This window comes from Pan troglodytes, chromosome 5 (genome assembly GCF_028858775.2).
Source record: "Pan troglodytes isolate AG18354 chromosome 5, NHGRI_mPanTro3-v2.0_pri, whole genome shotgun sequence".
NCBI classification, from domain to species: domain Eukaryota; kingdom Metazoa; phylum Chordata; class Mammalia; order Primates; family Hominidae; genus Pan; species Pan troglodytes.
In genome coordinates, this window is record NC_072403.2 from 102,246,898 (window position 1) to 102,265,855 (window position 18,958).

The following is an 18,958-nucleotide window of genomic DNA, read 5'->3' on the forward strand; positions in this document are numbered from 1 at the left end:
ATACTTTTCATTTAATAAAAAATATTTTTAAATGATTATTCAATAACTATTCCTTGAGTGTGTCCTGCTTGCTAGGAAGTGGATATTACATACAGCAGACAAAATAGCCGTGATCCCTAATGGGCTCATAGACTAATGGGAGAGAAAACTATTAAAGAAACAAATGTATGGCCAAATATGAAATTAAAGTTCTAATAAGGGCTGGGAAAGAAAGGAGAAAGGAAAGTATGGACAACTGGGTGGTGCTCATTAAGGGTGGAGATCAGGAAAGGCTTCTCAGAGGATGTGATGTTACAATGCAAGTGAAGGAGATGAACAAGAGTTAGAAAAATGAAAAGTGGGAGGTGGGGTGGGCATTTCAGGGAGAAAAGCAGCCTCAGGAAGAGCCTGGTGCACCTGGTCACAGTGGTGGTATGGGGTCAATGAAGGGAAAATGGCTGCATGAGGCCAGAGAGCCTGGCTGGGGCCAGGTCAGCAGACTCCCACCAACTCCGAGGAGGAGGCTGGATTCTTAGTGCAACAGGAAGCCATGGCAGGGCAGATGAAGAATAAATGAACTGGCTGCTTCACTACTACCCTGTCCCAAGGGCCCAGACCATGAAACGGTCTTTTATTTGGTTTCAAATCCAAATAAAAACCAATGTAGGTATAGAATCAAAAGAAGGAGTTAAAAATTTGGGAAGGTTTTGTACATTTTCCTGTTAACAGAAAATTTAAATATGAAAATATTTTATTATCTCAGAGAGGGAACAGAGATTTATGCTCTCTGATTCAGAGATAAACTTTGTCTTGTAGAATGGGAAAAAATGACTAGGTAAGATGATTTTCCTTTATCACTTTTCAGAAGACAAGTCATAATGGAAATGACTCAAGATACCACAATTTGGAAGATGAGTGACTGTCTTTGCCATGGGAGCAGAGTGAGGGTTTGCTAAACAACAGCTGAAAGGAGAGATGTGCTCTTGCTCTTAGTTACAGACAGGCACTGTATGTGATGTGGCCCCATAAAAATCCTGGCAGATGATGTAGCTTCCTGTCATCTTCCTCCCATAACTGCAAAGTCCAGGAGACAGAGTCCCCTTTCCTTGGTAGAAGGAAGTAAACTTTGGCATAAGACACATTTTGTGCCAACTACCTAACAGCAGTGTTTAAATAAAAATAAAATGCTATTGGAGCATTTCAATACATATCATAAAAACAGGCCAGGCGCAGTGGCTCATGCCTGTAATGCCAGCACTTTGGGAGGCCAAAGTGGGCAAATCACTCGAGTCCAGGAGTTCGAGACCAGCCTGAGCAACATGGTGAGACTCCCATCTCTACTACAAACACAAAAATTAGCAGGGTGTGGTGGTGCGTGCCTATAGTCTCAACTACTCGGGAGGCTGACGTGGGGGAATCACCTGAGCCCAGGGAGCTGCTAAGGCTGCCATGAACCATGATTGCGCTACTGCACTCTAGCCTGGTTGACAGAGTGAGACCCTGAAAAACAAAATAAAACAAAACCTAAGATTGAACAACAAAAAGCAACACTAAGCATTTTATCCAGAAGCAAGAAAACCCTACCAAGAATTTGTATTTGTTCATCAGAATAGATAACCCAAATGAATACTCCACAGAACAAGACTGCCGTTTATTTAATAGGTGGTAGGTTTTTAAATGGGAGATAGGTTATTTCTTCCTTTCTCCCCACCCACAGAGTTTTGGCCACTTCCAGACCATGTTCAGCTGACATTCTTTTCAAAGACTCAAAAAAAGGTAATGCACTCTCAGTGGAAAGGTAGTGTTCCACCAGTTTTGGTAAATACTGATCTAGGCCTGAACTTTTGATTTCTGAATGAAAGAACAAGATGATTCATATATGCCTTAAGGAAAAAGTAAGTCTGGTGACCAGATCTGAATGAAAGCAAAAAGGCTTGAATTTAAAAAGCGAATCCTGTTTAAATTTTGGGCAAATCATCTAACATATCCTCTTTCCTTTTGCAATCTACGCTAAGAATACTATTTTTTTTTCCAGTTTAAGAAAAGTTGACCTACCAAAGCCAGAACTGCTAAATAATTACAAAACAGTTGTTTTAGAAATCACTTCACCCTCCGAAAGGAGTCAACTTTCCATGTATACTTAAAATCACTCCTAAAAATGGATTTACCATTTAAGAAATAATTTTCAAACACACATGTAGTTTGTCAAATGAAGCCTCACTGTTCATTCATTCATTCATTCATTCGACAGATACTGATTGAGCCCTGTTATGGGCCAGATGCTGATCGTGGCACTTGTGATACAGCAATGAACAGAAGAGTCTAAACTCCCTGCCCCGATGGTGCTTGCATTCCTGTGTTACGTCCACACAGCTGTGTAACTGACTCTGAAGAAAAATGAGCTTTTAAAACATAATAAACATTTCAGTTTTGCCAGATGAAAAATTCTAAAGATTTGTTACACTACGATGTAAATATAGCTAATATTACTGAGTTATATACTCAAAAATGGTTAAGAGAATGTGTTCATTTAACCAAAAATTTTTTTAAATGAAAAAAATAAGCATAACAAACATTTACTGAGTACTTACCATGTTAAGCAGAGCATCATCTCATTTAATCACAACAACCTTAGCAGGAAGGCACTATTATTATTCTATTTTACAGATGGGTACACTGAGGCACAAAGAGGTTAAACAATTTATCCAGGATCACATATCCAAGGGATAGAGCTGAGATATAGGCCCAAGTAATCTGATACCAGCAACTTGTCTCCTAACTCCATACAAAAAGTTTCAAAGATAATACTATTTTCAGTTGGAACTACAGTTAATAATACAAAAATAGTAATAATAATATAGTACAAGGAATAATAATCAACTAGTTTTTTTTTAAATCCTCATGATTTGTAACCCAACTTACTGTCCTTTTGATGGCCATTTTTTCCTAAAAACCTCAGTGTTGAACAAACTGCTTTCAACCACTTCTCTGTAAGCCATAATATTCTTTTCCTTCAAATGGAAAAGAAGAAAAATCACACAGGATGGTTTTTTTTAGACAAGATCAGGCACGTTCAGGGTGGTGTGGCCATAGACACGGATGGTTTCTTTTAAAACAGACATTACTGAAACTGTAAATATTTTTAGCCTTTTGTACTTTTCATCCAGCAGCTTAACTGAGAATGATATAGAAACATTTAAAAATAGCCACTCAGTACTCTGAAAACCATTAGTTTAGCACATACCCAGCACCTGCTTGACACATCTTAATCAACACTCTTTTGCTAGTCATATTAAAAAAAGAGAGAACCCTTTTGCTTTCAGAATTTTTTCCCTTAAAAAACGTATGTGTCACCAGGGTATTTTGCCCTCTCTCTTTCTAACCTAGAGGGTAACACCTGGAGTAAGTCATGGGTGACTAATGAAGATGCAACTTTCCCCTCAGCATGATATACTTCACAGGATGGAAGTAAAAGCTTCTAATAGGATCATTTATTACAATTGTTAGGATTGTAATGGAAAGTTAATTTTGTTTTATAGTTTGTAGAAATGATTCAGGATGATATGAGAACACTTTCTATAAACCTGCACTGATAAAAGGAAGATGATAGTGATGACACATGATATACTTTCTGAGTTGTTTTTCCAGGGGTGGGAAAGTTCAATCCACAGATTTCAAGACAGAAAGAAGAAAGGAAAGGAGAAGGAAGGAAGAAAGAAAACAAAATTTTTTTTAGAATTGACTATGCTCAAATACACTGTGCTTTTTAGCATCAAACTTTCAACCATGGTTTGAGCAGCACTATGTTGTAACAAAACTGGAGTAGCCAGCCTGAGCAAACATGAACATCACAATATTTTAAAGTTCAAATAACATAAGGCACCAGTTTTAAGACTGCCCGGGTATCCTTATTTAGCAATACAAAGATTCACACAACTTGGTGACAGACAGCTTTTCCCTCCAGCCAAATCTGATGAAGACTTGATAATATCACCTGCCATAATCAAAATTCCTGGGCACATGGGAAGGTCTCTGACTCAAATCAAAGAGAGCTTTGGGCCCCAAAGCTATGGGCTACCAAAGAAAGGTTATAACCAGGCTCCGGTGTAAACCATTTTGTGTCTTTTAACAGTTTTAGATCTTCTAAAGTATATGAGATGATATTAATAAAATTTAAATTTCCTGCTTAATTTTTTTAGTCTCTTTCCTTAAAAGTAAAACTTACAATGATCAGAAAGCATGCTTTCTTCTGGCTTTATCATTCAACTTCCCAGGCAAAGATGATCAACAGCAACACTCTTATCTAAAGCAAAAGTAATGGATATGATTATCACTCTGGACAGAAAGTCTGTATTTGCCCATTTTTATCAATGATTGAGACAATGATCCAGAAGCTGTATTGGTACAAAAACACAATACCAGGGATGCCAGAAACAGGATTACAAAAGTTCTCACAAGGTTAAAAATAGGCCAAAATGAATATAGTCAAGTTTACTAGGCTCAAATGTGAGGTCCTGTATGGTCAGTACATGGAGGTCCAGCAGCCTCTTGATTCAATACAGGCAGTGTGATGGGTTTGCAAAAATGTACTCTTAGGCTGCATTAATAAAGACACTGTTCTCAAGGCCAGATAAGCCACAGTCCCTCTCAAACTGCTCAGAAAGAGTAGCTTTAGGGCCAGGTGCAGTGGCTCACGCCTATAATCCCAGCACTTTGGGAGGCCAAAGCAGGCGGACCACTTGAGGTCAGGAGTTCAAGACCAGCTTGGGTAACATGGCAAAACTCGTCTCTACAAGACATACACAAATTAGCTAGGCATGGTGGTATGCAACTGTAGACCCAGCTACCTGGGAGGCTGAGGCAGGAGAATTGCTTGAGCCTGGGAGGTGAAGGGCGCAGTGAGCCAAGATTGCGCCACTGTACTCCAACCTGGATGACAGGAGTGAAATCTTGCCTCAAAAAAAAAAGGGAGGTACTTCTATAATTTGTCCACTACATTTTAAGGAACTTTCTGATAAACTGGAGAAAGCAAAAAGGAGTGAGATCAGAATGACTGTGGAACTAATATTATGAGAAATATTGAGGGGAACTGATCATAGATAACTTTGAAAAAGACTTTATTATGGCAGATTTGCCAAGTAAACTGATAATTAGAATTATTTTCGATATAGAAATTAGGATACCTTAGAAGAGGTATCTGCATTTGATGGGTGTTAAGCTTCAGGATGTTTAAGGTCTTGCTCAACTCTACCAATCTGTAATTGCATGGGGAAAAGTGCTATGTCCCTCATGAAATTAAATACTAAGAACTGGAGGGAGGCTGCATCAACAGATTTTCTGTATCATGTATTGAAGAGTTAATTTTCTCCAACCAAGCTGGTGAATGAAAGGGTAACTCAAGATGAAATAATGATGTCAAAGCATTTTTAATATACCTCGTGGAAGAATCCAAGTGTATTTTAAAGAGAAAACACAGCACTTGTTACACCATATATTTCATATTTGACCTGAAGTTGGTTACACAGAGGCCTTAGTCATAATAAAAAACTTCTCTCTGCTCAAATGCAGTATGTACATAGTCATAAATGAAAACATCATTGCCGAACTATTTTTTTTAAAACTACCATGGCACAAATTGCTTTTAACAAAGAAGTCATATTCCAAAAGACCTTTTGTACACAATTGTGCAGTGTATCTTTGTCTTACTGTTTAGTATCCTAAAAGAAATAGTTTTCAAAATATCTACATTCATTTATAAAAACTTGAATGCAGGTAATTTAGCAACAAATCACAACTAGCTGAGAACTGACATAAAAGAATGATCTCCAGGGCCAGAAATAAACCCCAAAAGATAAGACATACTAGAAAAACATGAGAGAGAGAAACAAAATCAATAGACTATCATCTCAATATCTAGTATGAAGCTTGGTAAAGAGTTGATGAATAGAAATAAATGATCCCTACAGACAGACTCAATTAAGTATACAGCATAATTTGTTCATGAAAAAATGAGTATGTGAATCTTCCTAGATCTTTTCAAAAATTACTTAAAAATATTAAATAAACATTTTTAAAATGGGTATATTAAAGCATCCTAATAAAATGAAGCTGATTGATTGGTTGCTCTAAGGGAGTAGTGATAAAATAATCTGCTATATAAATCCTGGATCATATGATGGTATAATGCCCCTCAAAGGTAGTAGAGGAAGGTGGGTTTTAGGCCACTTTTAAATTAATTGCTCTCTACCTGTTTGAATCACACACAATATGTTTGGCTTTAAGAAAATAAAAAGGACCTAGAGCAGAAAAATAGCTTATACATAGTATCTATATATTATATTTAGAATATACATTTTATATTTAAGAGACATTTCCTCTTGGACTTTTATCCTACAATAAACAACTACAACCATAAAAACAGTACCAGCAAAACCCAATCTATAAGGAGATTTGTAGAAAAGTAACAACTTGATATATTCTAGCTGTATAAAGAGGTCTCTTGTCAATTCATTATCATCCACTTACAAGTATTTTATGTACATCTTAAAAGCCTGAAGAAGTTATTGTAATGTTTCAAACTCAAAACTACTCCCCTGAGCATTGATATAACTTATACTCCCTACAACCAACCAACCCAAATCTCAGTTTGCCTCCATTAATGCTCCAAAATAAGTCAAGATTGTAAATACAGTGGGTTCTCAATCAATTGACTTTTTCAACATCAGATGGGTGGCTGGAGCCTTCACAAACTTCAGGGCCCTAATAGAGATCCCCTTTTCTAGCCCACATAAATAATACAAATCATATCTCTATGATCATTAGAGATGCAAAAAATCAGTACAGGCCTTTCTCCCCTTCTAACACATTATCTTAGGCTTGTTTTATTTATTTAATTTTTACATTCCTCATGTGATCTGTGGCCACACAAGACTGATTCTCCAAACTGAACTTCATTCTATCTGCTCCACAATAAGCAATATTTATTCATTTTCACTCAACAATTGTTTACTAAAAATGTACTGTGTGTAAGACATTGTGCTAAGAGCAAGTAAGTACTAGGAAGTCACAGTTCTATCATCAAGTTTTAAATCTAGTAGGTGAAAGACTCATACAAAAGTATCAAGGCAGCCATGGGCCACCTGAGTGGTGAAACTGAGACCCAAAGGGTGTCAGGAAGACAGGAGGCACTCAACTGTGGTAAATGGGGAGAATGACAGAGGAGATGGCATTTGAGTTGGGCCTGAGAGGACAGGTTGTCCAGGATTTGGATTGACAATGATTTAAGGGAAGAGAAGAGGGAAGAAGAAGACAGCCAACTTTAAGCAAAGGAAACACAATGAGACAAATTTGCAAAAGCAAAAAACGTAATGAGCACTGCATACCACCAGAAGAGCAGGTGAATAAGGGTACTAGCTAGAAGCAGCAAGGTTCATTCATTTGTATTAGAGAAAAGTGCAAGATAAATGGTTCATCTGAACAATGGGTGGTTTCACAGGGTTTGAAAACATCTCTCCCTCTGTAAGTCATACTATCTCCGACTGAAGGGTCCAACGTGAAGCAGGAACGAAGGGGCCAGTCCTGTTTGGTTGTCCAGGTGCAGGACCCAAAACCAGCAACACACAGAGTGACATATGTTGTGACTATGCCCTTCTCATATCAACCCCAAAATGTACCGAAACACTGAAAAGACATTTTCCAACGGAGACTTGCCCAAGTTTTCCTTTTAAAACTATTCAGTTTTGAACCTCCAAATTCTGAATTTCAAACTCAACCACCTGCTTTCTCAGCAACTTCACCAGTGAACTCAATGTTGAAGCTCCTGGGGAAAAAAAAAAACCTCACATAAAACGTACAGTGTGATAAATCCAGGCCTCATAGCATTAGCTGTGTCCTCCCACTTCCCACAGGGACTATTCCATGAAACTTATAGTGTCTTCTTCCTGGTGCACAGCTGGCCCACGTTTTCCAGCCTCCTTTGCAGCTAGTTGGTGACATGTGATTGACTTCTACCACGAAATATAAGTGAAAGTGATTATGCTAATTTCTAGGCCTAATTTCTATGCTAATTTCTAGGCCTACTCCATAAAAACCTTCCATGTGTAACCTTCCATGTTTTTCCCCCTCTCTTGATGTGATGCAAACAAGCACAGTAACTCTGGGAGTCACATGGTGACGATGGAGAAACTACAAGATGGAAGGAATCTGAATTCCTGAAGGATTTCCAGGAGGAAAATGTCACCCACCATTCATCAACACCCATTTAAGACCTCATGTGAATAAGGAAGAAACTTGTGTTAGAACAGTGAAATGTTGAGAAGTTATCTTGTATTTTTTTATTTTGAAAAATAATTTTTATTACGTATATTTATGGTATACAACGTGATGTTATAGGCTTAATATAGATAGTAAAAAGATTACTGTAGTGAAGCAAATTAACATATCCATCATCTCAGTTACCCTATTTTTGTTTTTATGTTAAGAGCAGCTAAAATCTCATTTAGCATGAATCCCATTACTACCTATAGTCTTCATACTGCACATTAGATCTCTATACTTGTTCATACTACTTTGTATCCTCTGACCTACATCTCTCCATTTCCTGCCCACAACCCATATCCCTGGTAACCACTGTTGTATTCTCTCTGCATATTTGAAATTTTTTTGGTTCCACATATAAGTAAGATCATATAATATGTCTTTCTTTGGCGTATTTCGCTTAGCACAATGGGCTTTCCCATGTTGTGGCAAATGACAAGCTCTCATTATTTTCTAGGGCTGAATAATATTCATTTGGTATAAACCAAATGTGGTATACTTACAGCCACTTCTTTCTCTATTTGTCCATCATCAGACACTTAGGTTGTTTCCATATCTTAGTTATTGTGAATCATGCTGCAGTGAACATGGGAGTGCAGACATCTTTATGAGGTGGTGATTTCATTTCCTTTGGGTATATGCCCAGAAAAGGAATGGCTGGGTCATATATGGTAGTTCTGTTTTTAATTTCTTTAGAAACCTCTATAACGTTTTCCATAACGGCTATACCCAATCTACATTCCCACCAACAGTGGACAAGAGTCCTCCACATCCTCACCAACATTTGTTATCTTTTGACTTTTTGATAACAGCCATCCTAACAGTTGTGAGGAGGTAAATCACAGTGGTTTTGATTTGCATTTCCCTGATATGATGTTGTGTACCCTTTCATATGCCTGTGGCCATCTTTGTGTCTTCTTTAGAAAAATGTCTATTCAGGCCTTTTGCCCGTTTTATAAATCAGGTAATTCGTTTGTTCTTTGCTATTGAGTTGTATGAGTTCCTGATAAATTTTGGCTACTAACTCCTTACCAAATACATGATTTGCAATATATCTGATGTACACTGGGATATTGGGATATACTGATTGGAATTTTTTCCCAATCTGTAGGCTGCTACTTCACTTTGTTGATTGTTTCCTTTACTGTACAGAAACTTTCTAGTTTGGTGTAGTCCCATTTATTTATTTTATTTTTGAGATGGAGTCTCACTCTGTCCTCCAGGCTAGAGTGCAGTGGTGCCATCTCGGCTCACTACAATCTCGGCCTCCTGGGTTCAAGCAATTCTCCTGCCTCAGCCTCCCAAGTAGCTGGAATTACAGGTGTGCGCCACCACACCCAGCTAATTTTTGTATTTTTAGTAGAGACGGGGTTTCACCGTGTTGGCCAGGATGGTCTCCATCTCCTGACCTTGTGATCCCCCTACCTCAGCCTCCCAAAAGTGCCGGGATTACAGGCGTGAGCCACTGCGCCCAGCCCCCATTTATTTAATTTTGCTTTTGTGGCCTGAGCTCTTGTTGTGATATCCAAAAGCTGACTACCAACGCCAATGTCCAGGAGCTATTCCCCTATGTTCCTGTGTAGGAGTTTTATAGTTTCTGCTTTTACATTTAGGTCTTTTATCAATTTTGAGTTGATTTTTGTATGTGGTATACGATAACAGTCCAATTCCATTCTTTTGCATGTGGAAATCCAGTTTTCTTAACATCATATCAAAGAGACTATTCTTTTCCCATTGTGTCTTCTTGGTGCCCTTGTCAAAAATTAGTTGACTATATATACGTGGATTTATTTCTGGACTCTCTATTCTGTTCCACTGGTCTATGTATCTGTTTTTATGCCTGTATAATACTGTCTTTATTACTACGACTTTGTAATATAATTTTTAAATCAGGAAGTATAATACCTCCAACTTTGTTTTGCTTTTTCATAATTGTTTTGGCTATTCAGGGTCTTTCATGGTTCTGTACAAATTTAAGAAGCATTTTTTCTATTTCTGTGAAGAAGGTCACTGGGATTTTGATAGAGATTGCACTGAATCTGTATATTGCTTTGGGTACTATGGACATTTCAACAATATTAATTCTTCTGATCCATGAGCATGGGATATCTTTCCATTTTTTTGTGCTTAATTTCTTTCATTAATGTTTTATAGTTTTCAGTGTACACATCTTTCACATTGGTTGAATTTATTCCTAGGTATTTTGTTCTTTTTGATGCTTTGTTAAGTGGGACCATTTTCTTCATGTTCTTTTCAAACAGACTGTAATTGGTATGGAAAAAAACGCAACTGATTTTGCATGTTGATTTTGCACCCCACAGCTTTACTGAATTCATTCGTTGTTCTAACAGTTTTTTTGTGTGGAATCTGCAGGGGCTTTTTCCCCCCCCTACAATATAGGATCACACCATCTGCAAATAGAGATAACTTTACTTCTTCCTGACCTCAATGCCTTTAATTTCTTTTCCTTATCTAATTACTATTGCTGGTACTTCCAGTACTATGTTGAATAGAAGTGGTGAAAGTGGGCGTCCATGCCTGCCTGATACTAGACCTTCATGGAAAAACTTTCAGTTTTCCCCCATGTATTATAATGTTAGCTGTGGGTTTTTCATAAATGGCCTTTATTACATAGAGAAGCTTTCCTTCTATACATACACTATTGAGCATTTTTCTCAATAAAGGATGTTGGACTTTGTCAAATGCTTTTTCTGTGTCAATTAAGATTATCATGTGATTTTTATCTTTCATTCTGTTAATGCAATGTATCACTACTGATTGATCTGCAGATGTTAAACCAGCTTTGTATGCCAGGGATAAATCCCACTTAGTCATGACATGTAATCTTTTTGATGTGTTGTTGGATTTGGTTTCCTAATATTTTACTGGGGCTTTTTGCACCAATATTCATCAGAGAAATTGGATTTAAATTTTCTTTTCTTGTGATGTCTTTGGCTGGCTGGGTATCAGGGTGATCCTGGCCTCATAAAATGTGTTTGAAAGTATTCCTTCTAGTTCTATTTTTTTGGAAGAGTTTAAGAAGTACTGGTATCAATTCTTTGAATGTTTGGTAGAACTCAGCTGTGAAGCTATCTGTTCCTGGGCTTGTCTTTGTTGAGAGGTTTTTCATTACTTCTCCAATCTATTTGTGATTGGTCTGTTACAGGCTTTCTATTTCTTCCTGAGTCAATCCTGGTAGGTTGCATTTTCCTAGGAATTTATCTGTTTCCTCCAGGCCATCCAATTTGTTGGCATATAATTGTTCGTAATAGGGACTTATCATCCTTTTTATTCCCGAGGTGTCTGTTGTAATTTCTTCAATTTCATTTTTGGTTTTACTTGAGTTTTCTTTTTTCTTTGTTAGACTATCTATGGGTTTGCCAATTTTACTTAAAAAAAAACCCAACTCTTAAGTTTATTGATTCTTCCTGTGGCTTTTCTATTATCCATTCGGTTTATGTTTGTTCTGATTTTTATTTCTTTCCTTCTACTAATCTGGTTTTAGTTTGTTCTTTTTCTAGTTCCTTGAGGTGTAATGTCACACTATTCATTTGAGATCTTTCTTCTTTTCTAATGTAGGCATATATTGCTATAAACTTTCCTCTCAGAACTGCTTCTCCTACATCCCATCAGTTCTGGTATATTGTGTTTCCATTGTCATTTGTCTCAAGGCATTTTTTAAATTTATCTTTTAATTTCTTCTTTGACCCATTGGCTGTTCTGGGGCATGTTGTTTATGTTCCAGATATTTGTGAATTTTTCAAGATTCCTCCTGTCACTGATGTCTAGTTTATACCACTGTGGTTTGAAGTTATATCTGAAACGATACTAGACATCATTTCAATCTTAAATTTTGTGGCCTAACATATGGTCTATCCTGGAGAATGTTCTATGTGTACTCTAGAAAAACTTACATTCTGCTGCTGTTGGATGGAAAATTCTGTACATGTCTATTGCGTCCATTTGGCCAAAAATGCAATTCAAGTCCTGCATTTCTTACTAATTTTCTGTCTGAATGATGTACACGTTGTTGAACTGAGAAGTTATTTTTACAGCAGCTAGCATTACCTTAATAATATACACATTTCGACCAAATTCTTTATGTTAGTTTGGGTCTACCCAGAAGCAGGTACCAAGATAGAACTAGAAATGCAAAAGATATATTGAGAAAGGAAGCCACAGAATGTGGGAGGTCCTTCAAACCACACCTATGGACATGGAGAGGAAAGGAAGAAGGAATGGCTAGGAAGTCTTGGATTCCAACACAGTTCCAAGAAAGGTCTGCTCAGGCCAATAGGAGTTCTTGAGCCAATTTGGCCCACTGGAAAAGTCCTGCGTCCCACAGGAATGAGCCTGCAATAGGAGCCCCTATTGTGCTTGGTCATGACTGGGAGACACTAGTGGCAATTTGTAGTTTAGTACAATGCAAGGGTGGCTGCAGAGGGGCAGCAGTTGGGCCATCAGTCAACTATGCTTCTAGCTATAGATCTAAGCACTTATTTTCATGGACACTACACCCCTCAGACTTCCAACTTTCAAGACCTACAATCCCTTATCCATATCCACACCCAGTCTTTCCTCCTTTGTTCCCATCTATTAAAAACTGAGTTGTCCTTTGTCTAGCCCAAAGCTAATCTTGCCATGTGTTCTAGCTTACGTGCCATCAGATCTGCTTAGAGACATTATTCCATCAGTTATCTCCTTCTTCTTCCTGTCTAATGGATTATATCTATCCTCCAGGATGTAAACTTGCTTGAGATTTTAACCTTGAAAAAGAATATTAAAAAAATGTTCCTTGACAACTCTTGCTCTCCTTCCCTTCATATCTAAGCTCCTTGAAAGAGTAGTAAAAATGAACCATCCCATTTCTTATTTTTCACCACCCACTAATTGCTCTTGCTAGGATTACTGAACCTACCAGTTGACACATCCTGGAACCCTTGCTTGACCCCTCTGAAGTATTCAACATTCTTGACTACTCCCTCCTTCTGCAGATTCCTGCTTTGGGTTCGTGGAGCACCCTATCCTCAGGTTTTCCTCATACCCTCAGATCATTCCTTCTAAAGCTTCTTTTTATTTGCTTCCTCCTTAAAAGTCCACTTCCTAGGGCTTATATCATTGGTTCTCTCTGTTCTCTGTTTCCTACATTAATATCGCCCCTTGATCTCATGATCTAATTGAGCACTTATATACTTATATACTGATGAGATCACTCATGTAGTCACCCATGTAGTCTCAATACTCATAATCAATCAGTTACCAAGTTCTGAGGATTCTATTTCTTAACTGGCTCTCAGCACCATCATCTCCTTATCTCCCCACTGCCACTGCCCCATGAACTTCTGTAGGAGCAGAGTGACCCTCTCGCCTTGGATTCCATTCCTACTTATCTGTACCTCCATAGTGCTGCAAGAGAATATTTCTAAAGCACAAATTTCATCACGAAACCTCTGCATTGAGATTCCTGAAGTTGTTCCCCACTGACTACAGGATGAAGGCCAGCCTCCTTGGCATGGTACGTAAGGTCCTTTATAATCAGTTTTAGTCTGATCTTCCTCCACTACCTTCTCCATGTTCCCAAACTCTCATTATATGAAGTTATTTGAAATTCATACAATGTGGCATATGTTTCATGCTTCTATGGCCTTGTATGGGCTCTTTGCCCAAAATGCTCTATGACCCTGTCCTAACTGAGGGAATCTACTGTGCATTCTTTCAATGTTTGGTTTGGGATTCATTTGTACAGCGATGACTTTTACAGACCAATTCACCTATCTGTGGAGCCCCTTCCCATCCCCACACCCCATTCCCAGGCCATTCAAGTGGCTGTTGTGCTGTTAGTACCCATTCATGGGTACCATGCGTGCACATGATTCCAGGACAGCAATCCTGCCCTGTTCCTTTTTGACTAGCACTGACACAGAGTAGGCACTAAATGGATGTTTACTGACTGAAAGAATGAATGATGTACAGACCCAATCTCCGAAGTTTGGCCTCACAAAATTTGCCTCTGAACAACAAAATTATCACAGAGTAGCCAAAAACCATGATGACACCAATCAACATTACATGCACACACTGGTGTCCAAGTGCAGGTAGTGACATCTCCAATTTACACGTGAAAAGTGGATACTTGGCATTAAAGGAGAAAGATTCAAATGGTCTACGTAAGACAGCCACAAAGATAGCTCAAGAGCTATTATCCCAAGGGACACGCATTAACTGTTAGTAAGTATATAAACTAGAGTTCACATTTCACACAGAACTTTCTAACACAAATTGGAAACAGGAGACGATTAAGCTGAGCTAAGGAAAAGCATGGCTTTGATACACAAGAAACTACACATGCATTTTACATTAAATGCTTTTTAAAATTCACTCACAGAAAAGAGTACAACAATTATTTTAAAAGTCACAGTTTGTAAATTTGATATGTAAAATTGGAATTTAAAATAAAAAATCTCCATGGCCACTGAAGGCTGAAAGAGTAAAAAGAAAAAGGAAATAAAAGACAAAATGTGTAGTTTCAAACTCTCTGTGATGCATCTCACCCCTGATCAGTGGGAGGCCAGTTATCACATTGAAGACACTAGGTAAGCACAAGAGTTTACTGAAAATAGACCTTTTCATGAAAAATCATGGGTCAAACATCTCTATGACATACACTGCTGTTAAAGGAAACACATAGTTTCTCATTCTTGACATGATGATGCCTGATGTGCTTAGTTAGACAGACAGCTTAATATGGTTCCCCTCCCAAAGCTTAGTGAAAATAGCTTTTTTAAAAAATTTGAAAAATAAATCCCCAAACATAATTCTTCTGGCAAAATATTAAATCCTACCGAAGAAGGAGGCTTTCAGGGAAACAGTCCAAATAAACCTTTTAATTTGTTTAATGTTCTATAAGCTAGTGGTATCAAGAAAATGTATATCTTTGTTTTAAAATAGACAAATTAGTGATGCATCTACATGCCATCCACTTAACTTTGTTCCTGCTGTTCAGCCTTTATAAGAGCAGCATTTTTTCTTGCACTGACTCCTGAAGCCTAAATCTGCAAAAGTCTGTGATGACATCAAGCTTAACATTTTGCCAAGCCTGTAAAATTATTTCTCAAAATAGTGTGCTAACACATCAGCTTTTACTCAAACCTAAATTAAATGTCAGGAAAGGACTCCCATGTTTACACTAACTGCCCATTAGTAAACATTTCTGACTGTAATAACTGAAGGTCCCATGTTCTCAAGGTAATGGCACCAGCAAAATCCCTTGAAAATTTGCTCCTAACCACAAGTCTAAGTAGGATGTGGTCACTCAGGTTTTAGATTGATGATGCTGAAGAAATGTATTTACAGGCTGAAAAGCTTATAACCCTGGCCAAAACACTGACTTCAGAGCACCAGGAGAAACTCCTTGGACTAGATAAAGTAAATATTTGAAGAAAATCTGCATTCATTGAGTGATTTACTGGTATATACAAAATTTATCCTTTAAGGAACCAAACAGGAGTTCTAATTACCTCCCTATATTTCTTCTCCTTATACTTTCCAAGTTCAATTACAGCTTTGTTCAATCTCTGCCTTTTTTACTCTTTTGTCCTCTGTCTGAAGCTTTCAGTTAAGACTTACTTTATAACAGGATTGTGGTTACGTAGGAAAATGTTCTTATTCTTCAGAAATGATGCTGAGGTCTTCAGGGAAAAATGTCATGAAAGTAAGTCTGCAACTTACTTTTAAATAGTTCTAAAAAATGAACCCCTCTTACCAACACACATACAAAACTATAAATTCAGAGACAAAATAACAAATATTAATAATTGGCAAATATAAACAAAGGGTATATAAATGTTCTTCTTATGATTCTTTCATCTCCTCTCTAGGTTTGAATTTTTCAAAAGGAAAAGAAAACAGTTTTAAAAGAATTACTTAATGAGCACCAGGTTTTCAAATTGTAAATGCATTTCTTGAGCATCACATATCTAAAACTTGAGAGGCCTAGGGCTAAAGAAATGTCAAGACTAACAAAAGACATGTTGTTGTCCTCTACAGACATGATGTTGACTCAATTTGCACATCCTGGAAGTGTGTATCTGGGATGGAGGTGAAGAGGCATTCACAGCCAGGCATTTTTCTCCAGAAAGCTGTCCCTTTGGGGTTTCCTCGTCTTTCCCTCCCAGTGAGACCCTGGTTCACCTGCTGTCTCTCCAGCTGTCAAGCGGTGGTTCCTGGGAAGTCTGGGAGACCCGTGAGAGGTTGGAGGTAGATTCAAAGCACCCTCATGGAATGAATTTACCAAATAAACAACTGCATGTTAGACCTGTACATTTAAAAACATAAGTGCTACAAATATTTTTAAAAGGCTTTCAAAATTTCAGTGAAGACAAGAATGCTTTTTCAAATGTTTATGTAAAAATCTTATACAAGCTGTTTGCTATTATAGTCAGGATATATTTGGTGAGAAAAACAAAACATTGTAACTCAAGGCATGCTCCATTTCAGACAAAACATGAACTCTCTCCTTTAATTATATCAGCCATTACAACAAGAAAACCTTGTAAAAGGTTCCCACATGGGGCCCACATTATGGGGATCCACTTCACCCTCAGAGAGGCTTGTTACACAGTTGAGAGAGAGCATGGTGGAGGACAGTTGCTTCTCCCTTTTTTATAAAATCCTTCCCATTTGCTCTAAAATAGAATTTCTAAATAACAGCACCCAAAGAGTGCTCAAAACAGGATACTAAACCACTCTGGAGGGCAAGACAGAAGTCTCTTGTCAGCTTCCACAAGAAAGAGAATTTTAGGCTGTACAAGTATTTTCTTTGGGATGCAAACACTTTGATATAAAAGTAACTTTCTTTAATATATTTGTGATAACGTGACGGGAAATGCCCAACTCACACATCAGGATCTTAGTGATAGTGCATCTATCCTGAACATGGCTGTCTTAATTAGCCCGATGTGTCTATGGTAATAAACACCACGCTGCAGAACAACTCAATATACCCAGGTGAGATCTTTACCACTTAAAACACTTTAGACGGCTTGTAATCAATTGGATGGCATTTTCCCAATGAGAAATCCTAACTGCAAGGTAAGGTATCTTTCTATCTATAGTGAGTGTTGACTTACGTTGCAGGCATGGTGCTAAGAGACTTCATCTGCATTATCAACTCATTTTAAACTTAATACTACCTTGTGAAGTATGTAATGTCCTGGGCACCAGATAGAAGAGGACAGAGAAGCATTGAGAAGAGAAAACATGAACATTTATCAAGTACTACCACATGGTACTGTAACAGTGCTCTCTATACATTATCCCATGTAACGATCTCTACAACCCTATGATGTAAGTATTAGTAATGCCATTTTACCAGGGAGAAAACTGAGAGGTACATAACTGGACTAAGGCTGCAGAGATGGGAAATGAGCCTATACTGTCATATGCCCAGGTACTATGTGGGCACAATTCCTCCTTCTGATCACCACATTCTACAAGCTCCAACCCAGATGCTAAAGGTAGAGGCAACAACCATGGAGGAATAGCCATGAATGTTCCTTGCGGCCACTGCACCCATGGAGGCTAGAGCAGACCTAGTGCCCTGAGGGTGGGATGTAAATTCCTTTTTAAATCCAGAGGGAGTGATATGGAGGGTCTATCTCTGGTTTAACGAAGATATTGAAGCCAATGAAAACAGATCCCAAATCTGGCCCCATGACTGACCCAGCCTCCTAAAGAGCCTGTAGATGAACAACTACAGAGAGAGGAAGGCTCTAGAAGACAGAAGATGCTCCATGGGAGGTTCTTTTCAGCTGTCTTTCTTCTTCCCTCATGCCTCTCTATGACTTAACTTGGCATCTAGGTGCACATGGGCGATTGTTCACAGCAGCCAAAAGGTGGAAACAACCCTAATATCAACTGGTAAATGGATAAACAAATTATTGTATATTGTAGCATACAATAAAATTTTACCCAGCCACAATAAGGAATGAAGTACTGATACACACAACAATACAAATGAACCTCAAAAATGTTATGCTAAATGAAAAAAGCCAGACATAAAAAGTCACATACTGCATGACTCAATTTATATGAAATATCCAGAAAAGGTGAAACCATAGACGCAGGAAGCAGATGAGTGGTTTCCAGGGGTTGAGGGATGAGGGGAATGAGGAGTGACTGCTTAATGGGGACGGAGTTTCCTTTGGGGGTGAGGAAAATGTTTCAGAACTGGATAGAGGTCCCAGTCGCACGGCACTGTAAATGTACTATATGCCACTGAATTGTACACTTGAGGAGGGTTAATTTTATATGAACTTACCTCAATTTTTTAAAAGTACACATGGCAACGCATAGTCTTTGAGCAATCTTGAATAACGATATACACTATGCCAAGCTATAAAGATGCCCCACCCTGTGCCCTTTTTACATTACACACAAATAGGGACGGATTTCCTGTAAGCTGATCTTGAAGAAAAAAAACATGTTAGACAAAGAAAATCAGAACTAAGACATCTCCCCCCCCACCAAAAAACCCTCAACACTGTATCTTTGTTCTTTTCCCATGTCCTCTACCCTACTAAAACGAACAAATAATATAAACCCCAACCACTGAGTGTACCACAGACAGAAAACTTGGTACACAAAAGACCTAATAAAATAAAAT

The 18,958-nt window shown here is 38.0% G+C and overlaps 1 protein-coding gene across 5 annotated transcripts in view; it reads right to left on the reverse strand.

The window, feature by feature from the left end:
• BACH2 (BTB domain and CNC homolog 2) overlaps positions 1-18,958 on the reverse strand; it is a 364,684-nt gene that overhangs the window by 316,021 nt on the left and 29,705 nt on the right. Inside the window, exon 3 of one of the 5 annotated variants that reach the window (XM_016956003.4) lies at positions 4,205-4,282. The exons of the other annotated variants lie outside the window; for them this stretch is intronic. The gene's annotated coding sequence lies outside the window, so the exon portion shown is untranslated. The remainder of the gene's footprint in view (positions 1-4,204; positions 4,283-18,958) is intronic. 5 annotated transcript variants of the gene reach the window in all.